General features: G+C 45.8%; 1 long non-coding RNA gene across 1 annotated transcript; it reads left to right on the top strand.

The window, feature by feature from the left end:
* Nucleotides 1-1,799: 1,799 nt before the first annotated feature.
* On the top strand, nt 1,800-4,398 carry LOC137043620 (uncharacterized). Its single transcript, XR_010898546.1, has 4 exons — nt 1,800-2,007; nt 2,551-2,643; nt 3,169-3,290; nt 4,000-4,398. It is a non-coding gene; the product is annotated as an uncharacterized lncRNA (long non-coding RNA).
* Nucleotides 4,399-12,383: the final 7,985 nt, after the last annotated feature.

The raw sequence follows: 12,383 nt of genomic DNA, 5'->3' as shown, positions 1-12,383 counted from the left end.
TTTTTGTTTTATGTTAACGCCATCTTTTTCTTCCCCATCCAACAGGAGTAACATGAACATTTAGAACCTCTAAAAATGTCAGAATTACTTGTTATTAAATGTGCTCGACAGTTGATAAAGCGGCTTAGTCTTACTCTCTCCATTTCATCACTCTCATTGCACAGGTTTCCTTCTGCCACCCCCCACCAATCAAGCTGTGATGCCATTTTGAACCCAAGCTCTAAACCCTTTTCTCAAAATCAGAGCCTAAATCAGATTAAGGGGCTTGGCGGAGGCTCGGCAGAAGCCTCCCGGGGGGAGAGTCACTGAGGTGATTGCTGCCACCCCACTGCACCAAAAGCTTTTCAAAATTGTATAAATCCTGCAGTACGGCGATGTAAGACAGACCCCCCTACGATATGCCAATTGTCATATCAGGCACAAAGTGCATTGCGGTGTTCATAATCACAGATGCCAAAAACCACTTAGCCACATTAGAGAGCGTTGAACAATGAAGGCATGGAGACAGGACCTTCACGGTGGGGCCCTCCTTGGTCTGTCATTCGATCAGTGACGGAAGTCTCCTGTGTGGCTTGCCCAGACGGCTTCATTGATTTAACAACACTTTTTAATTTCCCTCTCTGCCAGTCGTGACGATTGAGGAAAAGTTATTAGACATTTGTTCGCTCTGTGCCTGATTCCCACTTCATCCAACCAAACGAAGATAAAAACAGTAATCTCTTAGGGGAGTTCAGTCCAATGATACGAAACATTAGCATTCTGCATCAAACGTGATGAGATTCTTCGGCACCAAGGCGACAATCACTTAGTATGGATGTAACCTGCTCAGCTCTGCCGTATCGCTGTAATGTTGTCTTCTGAAAGCTCTAACTAGGGAGGAATTACTGAGGCTGCTAGGCTCTGATAAGCCTGAGAGCTATCCATTTATAGGGTGGAAGAGGGGTCAACAGCATGGGCTTTATCAGAAAATGGAATGGTCGACACCTGTGTTGGACACTTTTCTCCATCCACATCTCATTCTCGTAGAGATAAAGTCAGGAAGTCCTCACAGGGTGCTCTGAGCCCCAGGGGTTTACTCCCGCTTACAAGCCCAGAGAGAGAGTGGTTCTGTTGGGGAGAGACTCCACCACTACATGGCTTGATATCACTGGCACATGTGGACATGCATCCATCATGCACGGTTCATCTGATTGTAGAGATTTTTTTAATTTATTTTTTATAATGAATTCTTCCAATGATGTTACATGATTCTGTTTACATTAAACTCAGCTCAACCTCTGTCAACATATTCTTTGTTCTTCTTAATTACCAACACAGTCTCACCCCTACTCGTCAAATGTTGCCGAACGGTCAAGGGACCCTGACGTCAGCTGTTGACGCACAGGGTACCCCTAAATCGCCATTTTTCGACGTACTGGGTAATCCACTGATTTCAATGAGAAACCTAGGACGTCATAAACAGACGTGTTGGGCATGTGAATGTTATCGTTATGATGGAATATATTGGGTTATAATTTTTACATTATGACATGTTGGAGTGTGATTCTCAATTTAATCAGCCAGCACAATTGTATTTACATTTATTTACGCTATGATACACGTTTGAAACAGCAGTCAAACCCCACCCCGCCCTAAACCTACCCATTTGCGTATTATATGATATAAAACACAGACTGTAACAGACAACAGGCACACTTTATTGAAAAAGTCCAACTATTCCGAGGCCAAACGATTGAATTGTGTGAAGAAAAGACCCAAAAGCAATCACCGCCGTCTCTATCCGCGCCGCGCGCCGCGCGCCGCGCGCGCCCCGGCGTCACACTGAAGACGCCACAGGTAGACCCCTCGGCGTCACGCGATGGACGAACTGGGAACCCAATTGCTTTCAGTGGGAAACCTTTGGCGTCAACATTAGACGGCAATTCTATCGGTATGAAATCGCGCTGAAGAAGTCTCATTCAGAACACATCGCGATGTTTGGCATCAGATCACGTGTGCCACATGTTGGTGAGTAGTCATACATATTATGTCCTAATATTTGATATAAAGTATTTTCTGCTTGTCGTTATCGATCATGTTCAGTCACTGCATTGTATCTGTCATCATCTCCACTGAGGCTTTGCATTTCTTTGCTTTCTAAATAAACACACCTTGCTAATAGGGTGATTAAACACTGTCACGTGACGTGCTATAGACCTTTAAACATTTGTTGATATTTAATAATAATTACTAGTGTAGTTCCAACGTGGCATTTGTAGTAGAAGCACAATAAAATAAATAAATAAATAAAAAAAAAACACTTGTCATGCGTTTACCACAGTATTGGTAGTTTTAATGTGATATTTGTTGTAAATAAACAGTAACCACAACAATTGATATTTTTAATGTGATATTTGTTGTAAATAAACAGTAGCCACAACAATTACCATGCTTTAAATGCATTTTAATGTAAAATCCAAATATTGTTATTTAAATAGTATACTTTATAATGCTATATATTATATATTATGACTTTTTTCTCTCTTTCTTTTTTTTTTTTTACCTGAAAAGACCAAAAGGGCCTCTCGGACTCAGTCAACCCATTCTTGTTTGTGGAGAAGTAACGGAGAAAACCAAAAGCTGCAACAGCAAATATTTGTAATGGTATGTATGTGTTGGTTTGAACCCTTTATCAAACATTATTTAGCATTTGTTGTTACTTATTCTTACAAATCCCATATCTCAATCAGTAAGAACATATTCCCGAAGTCTTAATAATTCACAAGATTTAACAAGTTGTCAAATTCGTATGATTCTCGTACATATAGCTCTGAAAAAAATGAAGAGACCACTTAACATGGATTTCTAAATGTTAAGTGGTCTCTTAATTTTTTTTCCAGAGCTGTATTTGTATATGAAGAGTTCAGATGCAAAAGCCTCAAAAAGCCACTTCTGTCACATGACATCAGATATTCAATTATTTTTTCTTAATCAGATCACTTGCACTGTTTATAACGTCCCGTTTGCATGTAAATAATTTATGTGATCACAAAATCAAGTGAGTTATCTACATTTTCAAACAAATTCTTATGATATAGCTTGCTATTACATACTTTTAACTGTCTTAATTTATATGTTTTAAAAACAATAGTATTTGCACAGAGTAAATGATACTTTCTTGTTTTACAGAAGAGAAGAAAGACCAGACCTTATATCGAAGCAAGCTAAGAAAATAAGTCCTTTGTTTAGGGTGAGGAAGCAAGATGGACATCTTGTGCCCGAAGAAGACAGAAAAGTGCGCAAGTCCATTGGTATGTCTTGTATTGAAGCAATGCTGTAATATGTAGTACAAAATTTGATGTTGATCTCTCAAAGGACTATTCATTTCAACAGTGATCATTCTTTCTACTCTGATAAAATACGTACCATTATTCATGTCTAAATATTTTAATAACTCCTAAATAAGCAAATGAGGTTCTGTATCTTGGATTTATTTTAAAATGGTAAATATTTGTTTTCCCTTTTTGATACAATTATTATTACATTTTTGGCCTTCAGTTCTTAAAAACTGCACCGTCTTTTTGTCTTAGATAAAAGTAGACAAGTGTGGGAAAAAGCATTTAGTTGTTATAAACTCCATGTATTTCTCCATTGTTTTGTAGACCATGGATGGTTCTGGGTAGCTTTAGAAGATAATGAGTTGGGACATATTAGGAATCAAATAGTAAATGTTCTTTGAAATATCTGGTTAGTTCTTTCTAAAAGATCTACTGTTTAAAAGGTTGCTGTTGATATGGGTAAATTAGTTTTTGTTCAGTACTTGGCTAATATTATGGGCTGAAATATTATACATAATGCTTCAATGTGTATATTATTTTATGTACTGACTGCTGCTTTGTAAATTTAAATCAGGAATTGGCATTTCTGCCCATTTTGAGGTGGAGAGTTTACTGAAGAACATAGGTTAACCCGACTGTACATTAAACTTAATCTGAATTGTGTTTGTTGTTTTACTTTTAGACCAGGACTGGAGAACGCCGGATTATACGACTTCTTCCTCTGGTTGAGAAAAGGCTACACAACATCAGTGATCACATCATCTGTACATTGATTATACTGTAGGGTACAAGTGGGCGAACGGTTTAGAAGAAGAAGAACATGAACATGATAGAGGGAAGAGACAGAAACCAGTCTAGTTGTAATAATGAATCATTATTTTCCAACACTATATCAAATCTGTTTTCTGTATCATAGTTGACTGGATGGGATTATGTGGCACTCATTTGTGTGGCTTCAGCAGCTGTGAATGGATTAATATGATGTTAATGTGTTTTTTAAAACCCATTTTTATTTATCTTGAATCTAATTTGACTTTATTCTACTTTATCAACTGTATACTGTATCCTCCAATAAAGTGTTGAGTGATAAAGTATGGTGAGTATTGTGTATGGTGTTTGGTACAGTAAATACACATTCAACAAGTTTATTTAGGTTATCTAATTAATTACCAAGAATATTTTTACTTGAGAAGTAAACATTTTTTATCTGGTTATATTATATTTGGTACAATGGTCCAAAAAGTTGTATATACCTGCATGCTGTGACAAGTATGTCAGTTTTCAGTGAAATAAAGGGAAGGATTACAAACACTTCAAGCTTAACTGAAGATGATCCATGTTGATCATTCTGGTACATCTACTTCTGCAATAAAAATTAAAGCATGCACATTTTCGATGCCAGGTACGTGAAGAGGGTGTAGATGAAATTGTGACAATGTCTCTTGTTATTTTACTTAATGGTGCATGGTCCTATATTTAATAGTAATAATGAAGTGTAAATAATATAAATAGTTTTTGTTTACTCTGGAAAGTGGATAATGGCAAGTTGTTGCAGGTTCATCCATTATATTTATTAGTGTTTATCCATAAAATAAAAGAAAACTTAATAATTATTATTTTACAACATTTCTTTCAAATATTTCTGTATTTCATCAGATGGTCTTACAATATCAAAACCTATACACAAGCATGACGTTAGAATAGAAAAGACAAAATACTCTGATATTTAAATGTGACTCAAAGTTTGTTGTCCGTGATGAGGAGAATAGATCTGTGTATGTTGTACTGCCCAGAAGTGGCCCCTTGAAGAGCAAAAAAAAAAAGCATATTTCAAATGGCTTTAACTCAAAGTCTGGTTAGCGTATCACAGAGAAAATTGGCAGGACAACTGCATATGCAATGTTTACTAAATAATGTTGGCCACAGTTTTCAGACATATATGGAAAGCTGCCATAAAGGTTTTTTTAAAAGTGCTCACAGTAAAATATACAATTTCAGCTTGGCCCTCATATATGTCATAAAGGTTTACACAATGAACATATTTTAATATCCAGTTGTCCATTAAATATGTTATTTACTTAACATTTATTGTTTCATTATGAAACCTTTTAAACTACATTACCCATATATCTGTCATTGTATCAATGCAATGGGAAACATGGCGCTGTAGTTCATAGAAGTGTGCAGAAATGCTTAGGGTTAGGGTTGGGTTCTCAGTAAAGGAGTCATTTCTCAGAACATAGCGACACTTTATAGTTAGCTTAACGTATTACTGACGTAATAACACCAAAACATACTTTGTAACATGAAACGCCGTTTTATATGAGTTAAAACAGATAGTCCAATCACAGCGCGTTCTGCGATAAAGTCACAGCCAATGACAACCCAGCTGAACAGAGGCGTCACACTTACTTGTCCATTTATGGTAAATTATATCACATCTCATCCGGTTCAACTGAAGGGGTAGATTCCTTAATGAATTAATATTTAGGCTAAATATTATATTTATTATAATAAATATTAAATATTATTTATTCTAAATATAGGCTAAATATTTATTTATTCTAATTAAATAATAAAACTCACATTTTAAAATGAAAGTCTTCTTTGTGTGGTTAAACTGATGCATAATAAATATATTTGAAAGAGAAACCTTTTTCTATGCAATGGTCTACAAGCATAAACTTCTTTAAGCCATCCTTTACAATCTGAACTCGTGGAATTAAAACAAATATAACAAAAGCACAATGAATGCACACAATTTTGTAAGCATATTCCAATATTTAATGTCAAACAGTTTAAATACAAATGTAGTGCCCATATATATATATATATATATATATATATATATTGTGACGAGCACTCCCAGAGGAATCAGCGTCGCCCTGGCAACCAATGGAGAACACCTGCACGTCCTCGTCACCGGCTGATCGGTCACAGCTGCTCCCCATCAGCCCGCATGCTCTTAAGGAGCACACGTTGCACTGAGAAGGGGTGCTTGAAGCAGATGCAACGCTGTGCTAATCTCTCTCTCATCTCTTCACAGAAAGCAGCGAGTGACCGACAGCCCAACCCCTTTGGAGCACGTCTTGGCACCCACTTTCACTTCCCCCAGAAGCGGAGAGCACGACGAGCACACCGGAAGCACAGGCCAACTGAACCCGGAGCAGCACACTTTCACCAGGCACCTCACCTTCCTCAATAAAACCACCCTCCGGGGCTTTGATTTTCACATACCTCTTGTCGAGTGATTCTTCACCCCGTGACAGTGGTGGAGAATGCGGGCAAGTCAGTGAAGAATCACCGACGAGATCACCGCTCCAACAAAAAAAAAAAAAAAGAAAAAAAAAAAAAAAAAAAAATTCCCCTCTTTCTCTCTGTTTATTTCACCAGCACCACCGAAGGCGGCACGCGCGTCCCCGCGATGGAGGACGTCTTACAACGCCTCGCTGAAGTAAGCATCCGCCAGCAGCAAATAGCTGAACATCTCGCCACTCGCCTGGGACGGACGGAGGATGAACTCGCCGCCATCCGGGCGACCGCAGCACAGCGGGTTCCGCTGCCAGAGCCTCGGGCGCAGGCCATCCGCCTGTTACCCAAGATGACAGCGGATGACGACGTAGAGGCCTTCCTCCAGGTCTTCGAAAACACCGCCCACCGAGAAGGATGGCCCGCGGGCGAGTGGGCACGCGCGCTGGCCCCCCTCCTCACCGGTGAAGCACAGAGAACTTACTTTTCGCTCCCCCTGACGAGCGCCGACAGTTATGTCACCGTTAAGCGAGAGATCCTGGCGAGGCTGGGCCTCTCCCCGGTGTGCGCGGCCCAACAGTTCCATGAGTGGGAATACAAGCCCCGGGTGCCAGCCCGTGCCCAGGCCGCCGAACTCAGCCGCATCGCCCAGCACTGGCTGTTAGAAGGAAGTCCCACCGCAGCGCAAGTAGCGGAACGGGTGGTCGTCGATCGCCTCCTGCGCGCCCTGCCTCGCGCCCAACGACAAGCCGTCGGCATGAGGAACCCACGTGGCGTCCAGGAACTAGTGGACGCGATCGAGCTGGCGGATGCTGTCCATTCCAGCGGGGCCGGGGACCGCCTGCCGCCATTTCCCCGGAGGGTGGTCCAGGAGCGACGCCCGCTCGAAGGCACCGCGCGACCAATCAGCAGGCCGACGGTTCCCCCGCCACGAGACGAGCCCATGCCAAGTGCAGATACACCATCACCTCCGCGAGCCTGGCTGGCAGGCTGCATCCTCCATCAACGAGTGCCGGCGGGAGCCCCCGAAGCAGAGGTGAAGGTTGATGGGAAGCGGCTCCGGGCGCTGTTGGACTCAGGCAGCGCGGTCACCCTCATGCAGTCGCGTCTGTGTGCCCGTCGAAGCGGCCCGGAAAATTTCCTACCGATCACATGTGTGCACGGAGACACTCGCCAAGTACCGGCCCGGGAGATGGTCATTTCGTCCCCCCAGGGGACCTGGCCGGTGGAAGTAGGCCTGGTGAAGGACCTGCCGGTGGCCGTGCTGCTTGGAAGGGACTGGCCCGGCTTCGAGAAGCTACTGTCTGCCTCTACGCAGCCTGCCAGCCAAAAGGGGAATCGTCGAAGACCGAGGCGGCCGTCTGGACCCCGCCGCCGACCCGCCCTGCTCGTCTCCGACAGTGGGAGAGAAGGTGAGACCCCCTCCCAATCTACTAATCTGTTTTATGATGTGTACCAACAGGCTGCTGGAGGGGGCTCTTTCGCCAAGGAACAGCGGGAGGACGACCGACTCAAGCACTGTTGGGGCCAGGTGCGAGTAGTAGATGGAGAAGACGTCCTCCCCCGGCCTCACCCTCTCCCACATTTTGTTGTCGAGAATGGCCTGCTGTATTGTGTCGCCCAGCGAAGGGGGGAGGAGAAAAAATTACTAGTTGTACCTCGGGCCAAGACCGAGACAATCCTGGAACTGGCCCATTCCCACCCCATGGCAGGCCACCTCGCGGCAGCCAATACCGCTCAACGCATCCGCGATCGCTTTCATTGGCCGGGCCTGGACGCCGAAGTAAAGCGGTTTTGCCAAGCCTGCCCGACCTGTCAGGCCACGTCGCCCAGGACTCCTCCCCCCAGCCCACTCATCCCGCTGCCTATCATCGAGGTGCCCTTCGAGCGGATTGGAATGGACATCGTGGGGCCGTTGCCTAAGTCTGCCCGAGGGCACGAGCACATCCTGGTCATCGTCGACTATGCCACCCGGTACCCAGAAGCAGTTCCCCTACGGAAGGCCACCGCGAAGTCCATCGCCCAGGAGCTGTTTCTGCTGGCCAGCCGAGTCGGCCTTCCTTCGGAAATCCTGACTGACCAGGGAACCCCCTTCATGTCCCGGCTGATGGCAGACCTCTGCCGGCTGCTGCGGGTGAAGCAGTTGAGGACCACCGTCTACCATCCCCAAACCGACGGGCTCGTAGAGAGATTTAACCAGACCCTCAAGCAAATGCTCCGGCGCGTGGCTGCAGAGGACAAGCGGGATTGGGACCTCATGATCCCCTACGTGCTTTTCGGGATCCGCGAAGTGCCCCAGGCCTCAACTGGCTTCACCCCCTTCGAACTCCTGTTTGGCCGTCAACCTCGGGGCCTCTTGGACGTGGCCCGGGAAGCGTGGGAGCAGCAGCCGGCCCCTCATCGGACCATCGTCGAACATGTCCGGCAAATGAGGGAACGGATCGACCGAGTGATGCCGTTAGTCCGGGAACACCTCACCAGGGCCCAACAGGCGCAGCAACGTCTCTACGACCGGACAGCACAACCACGGGAGTTCCAACCGGGAGACCGCGTCATGGTCCTGGTCCCCAGCTCCGCCTGCAAATTTCTGGCCTCCTGGCAAGGACCCTACTCGGTGGTGGAGAGGATTGGGCCAGTCACATACCGCCTGAGACAGCCGGGACGACGGCAGGCAGAGCAACTCTACCACATCAACCTCCTGAAGAAATGGGTGGGGACCCGGGACCAGGTAGCTGCCCTAAGCCTCACCGAGCCCGTGGTTGTGGATGTCAACCCCCACCTGTCGGCTGCCCAGAAGACGGAGCTGCAGCACCTGGTCAGTCAGTTCCAGGATGTGTTCTCCTCCCAGCCCGGGCAGACCAACGTGCTTCAACACCACATCCGGACGGCCCCCGGGGTCGTCGTCAGGCAACGGCCCTACCGAGTCCCCGAGGCTCGTCGGCAGGCTATTGAGGAAGAGGTCCAACAAATGCTAAAGTTGGGGGTAATAGAACCATCCCGGAGTCCGTGGTCCAGCCCCATCGTGATGGTCCCAAAACCGGATGGCACCCTCCGCTTTTGTAACGACTTCCGCCGCCTGAACGAAGTCTCCGAATTCGACGGGTACCCCATGCCTCGAGTGGATGAACTACTGGACCGCCTGGGGAGGGCCCGGTACATCAGCACGCTGGACCTCACCAAGGGCTACTGGCAGGTACCGCTCTCCGAGGCCGCCAAACCGAAGACCGCCTTTTCCACCCCCAGTGGCCATTGGCAGTACCGGACCCTTCCCTTCGGCCTGCACGGGGCCCCCGCAACGTTCCAGCGGATGATGGACATCCTCCTGCGGCCCCACCAGGCCTACGCGGCGGCCTATCTAGATGACGTCGTGGTCCACTCCGAGGCATGGGACGAACATCTGGATCGTCTGCGGAGGGTGCTCTCGGAGCTCCGGCGGGCTGGACTTACCGCCAACCCCCGAAAATGCCACCTAGCCCTCTCTGAGGCCAAGTACCTGGGTTTCCAGGTCGGACGAGGACTGATCCGGCCGCAAGAAAAGAAAGTTGAGGCCATCCACGCTGCCCCAAAACCCCGGACAAAGACCCAGGTACGAGCCTTCTTGGGGTTGGCGGGTTATTACCGATGTTTTATCCCCAACTTCTCCTCTTTAGCCGCCCCCCTGACAGACCTGACCAGGAAGGGGCAGCCGGAGAAAGTATGCTGGACCCCGTCGGCGGAAGAGGCCTTCTCCCAGGTCAAGGCCGCCCTTACGTCCTCGCCGGTTCTCCGCGCCCCGGATTTTAGCTGCCCCTTCCTGCTGCAGACGGATGCCTCCGACACAGGACTGGGAGCGGTCCTCTCCCAAATTCAAGAAGGTGAGGAGCATCCGATAATTTACATCAGCAGGAAGCTGTCCCCGGCCGAGAGGAAGTACGCCGCCGTGGAGAGAGAAGCCCTGGCCATCAGGTGGGCAGTCCTGGAGCTCCGGTACTACCTCCTAGGCCGCAAGTTCACCCTGGTAACCGACCACGCGCCCCTACAGTGGATGGCCCGGGCCAAGGACACCAACGCCAGGGTGACTCGCTGGTTCCTAGCACTCCAGGACTTCCACTTTGAAGTTCGCCATCGAGCCGGGGCCGCCAACGCGAACGCCGATGGCCTCTCCCGGATCTGGACAGCTTACGCAGGTCTGTCAGGGGTCATTCCCCACCCTCCCCGACTTTCACCCCTACTCTCTACATGTCTTCACAGGACCAGAACGACGCTTAGGGGGGGGGAATGTGACGAGCACTCCCAGAGGAATCAGCGTCGCCCTGGCAACCAATGGAGAACACCTGCACGTCCTCGTCACCGGCTGATCGGTCACAGCTGCTCCCCATCAGCCCGCATGCTCTTAAGGAGCACACGTTGCACTGAGAAGGGGTGCTTGAAGCAGATGCAACGCTGTGCTAATCTCTCTCTCATCTCTTCACAGAAAGCAGCGAGTGACCGACAGCCCAACCCCTTTGGAGCACGTCTTGGCACCCACTTTCACTTCCCCCAGAAGCGGAGAGCACGACGAGCACACCGGAAGCACAGGCCAACTGAACCCGGAGCAGCACACTTTCACCAGGCACCTCACCTTCCTCAATAAAACCACCCTCCGGGGCTTTGATTTTCACATACCTCTTGTCGAGTGATTCTTCACCCCGTGACAATATATATATATATATATATATATATATATATATATATATATATATATATATATATATATATATATATATATATATATATATATATATGCAAAAAAATAACATTTTACATTCTAAACTTTAATACTATATATTTGCGATTATTGTTCACTTTTATTGTAACTAAATTAAATGCCAATTAAAATAGTTGATGATTATTGTAAATGTTAACCATTTTCAGTAAGAAAATACTTCTATAAAGTACATTCATGTTACAGTTACATTAACAAGGTAGTGATATAATGATAGGTAGTGATATAATGATAGAGGTAGTTATGGTGGACATGTACTTTAGTGACCATTGTAATAAAAGTTTTAATGAATAATTATTGATTTCAAAAGGTATTAACTCTCACTATCTTCATTTGTTCAAACAAACAACAAATGCAGAAATATACATTGGACTATAGCATCATGAAGTCAATGCATGACTAGAACTAGTGGATGGCAATAGATATGTCCTTCACTAAATCTCCTGATGATAAAGGCATAGGCAGACATCAAGAACAGTTTATGAATATTGGTTCTGCATATATCAAAGAGATCATAAGACTCCACAGACTCCACGTGAAGACTTTGAGACACTGTGACAGAGCAAAGGGTGCACTTCACTGGACATGTCCTATGCATGCCCAAACAACAACACCCAAAAACACTTATGAAGTGGACACCACCAGGAGGACGCACGAGACAGGGAAAACCAAGGAAGATATGAGACAGATGTTTCACGAAGACCTCAATGCCGGTGTTCCATGAGAAGATGTGAAAACGTGGCCACAGATCGAATATGTTGGAGGACACATGTTGCCCAATGTGCCCAGGACAGGACATGATGATGATGTTGTCAGTTTATACATAACTGTAGGATTTATTTCTGTAAAAAAACGATGCATAATTAAATGTTAAATACATTCATGTAATAAGTTCACAGATATGTGTGCATTCCCATTATTAAAAGTATATAAAAGCAAGCTATATCATATGAATTTGTTTGAAAATGTAGATAACGCACTTGATTTTGTGATCACATACATTATTTACATGCAAACGGGACGTTAATAATAATAAAAAATAATTGAATATCTGATGTCATGTGACCGAAGTG

This window comes from Pseudorasbora parva, chromosome 16 (genome assembly GCF_024679245.1).
Source record: "Pseudorasbora parva isolate DD20220531a chromosome 16, ASM2467924v1, whole genome shotgun sequence".
NCBI classification, from domain to species: domain Eukaryota; kingdom Metazoa; phylum Chordata; class Actinopteri; order Cypriniformes; family Gobionidae; genus Pseudorasbora; species Pseudorasbora parva.
The sequence above is the reverse complement of the archived record's forward strand: the minus strand, read 5'-3'. Positions and strand labels throughout refer to the sequence as shown.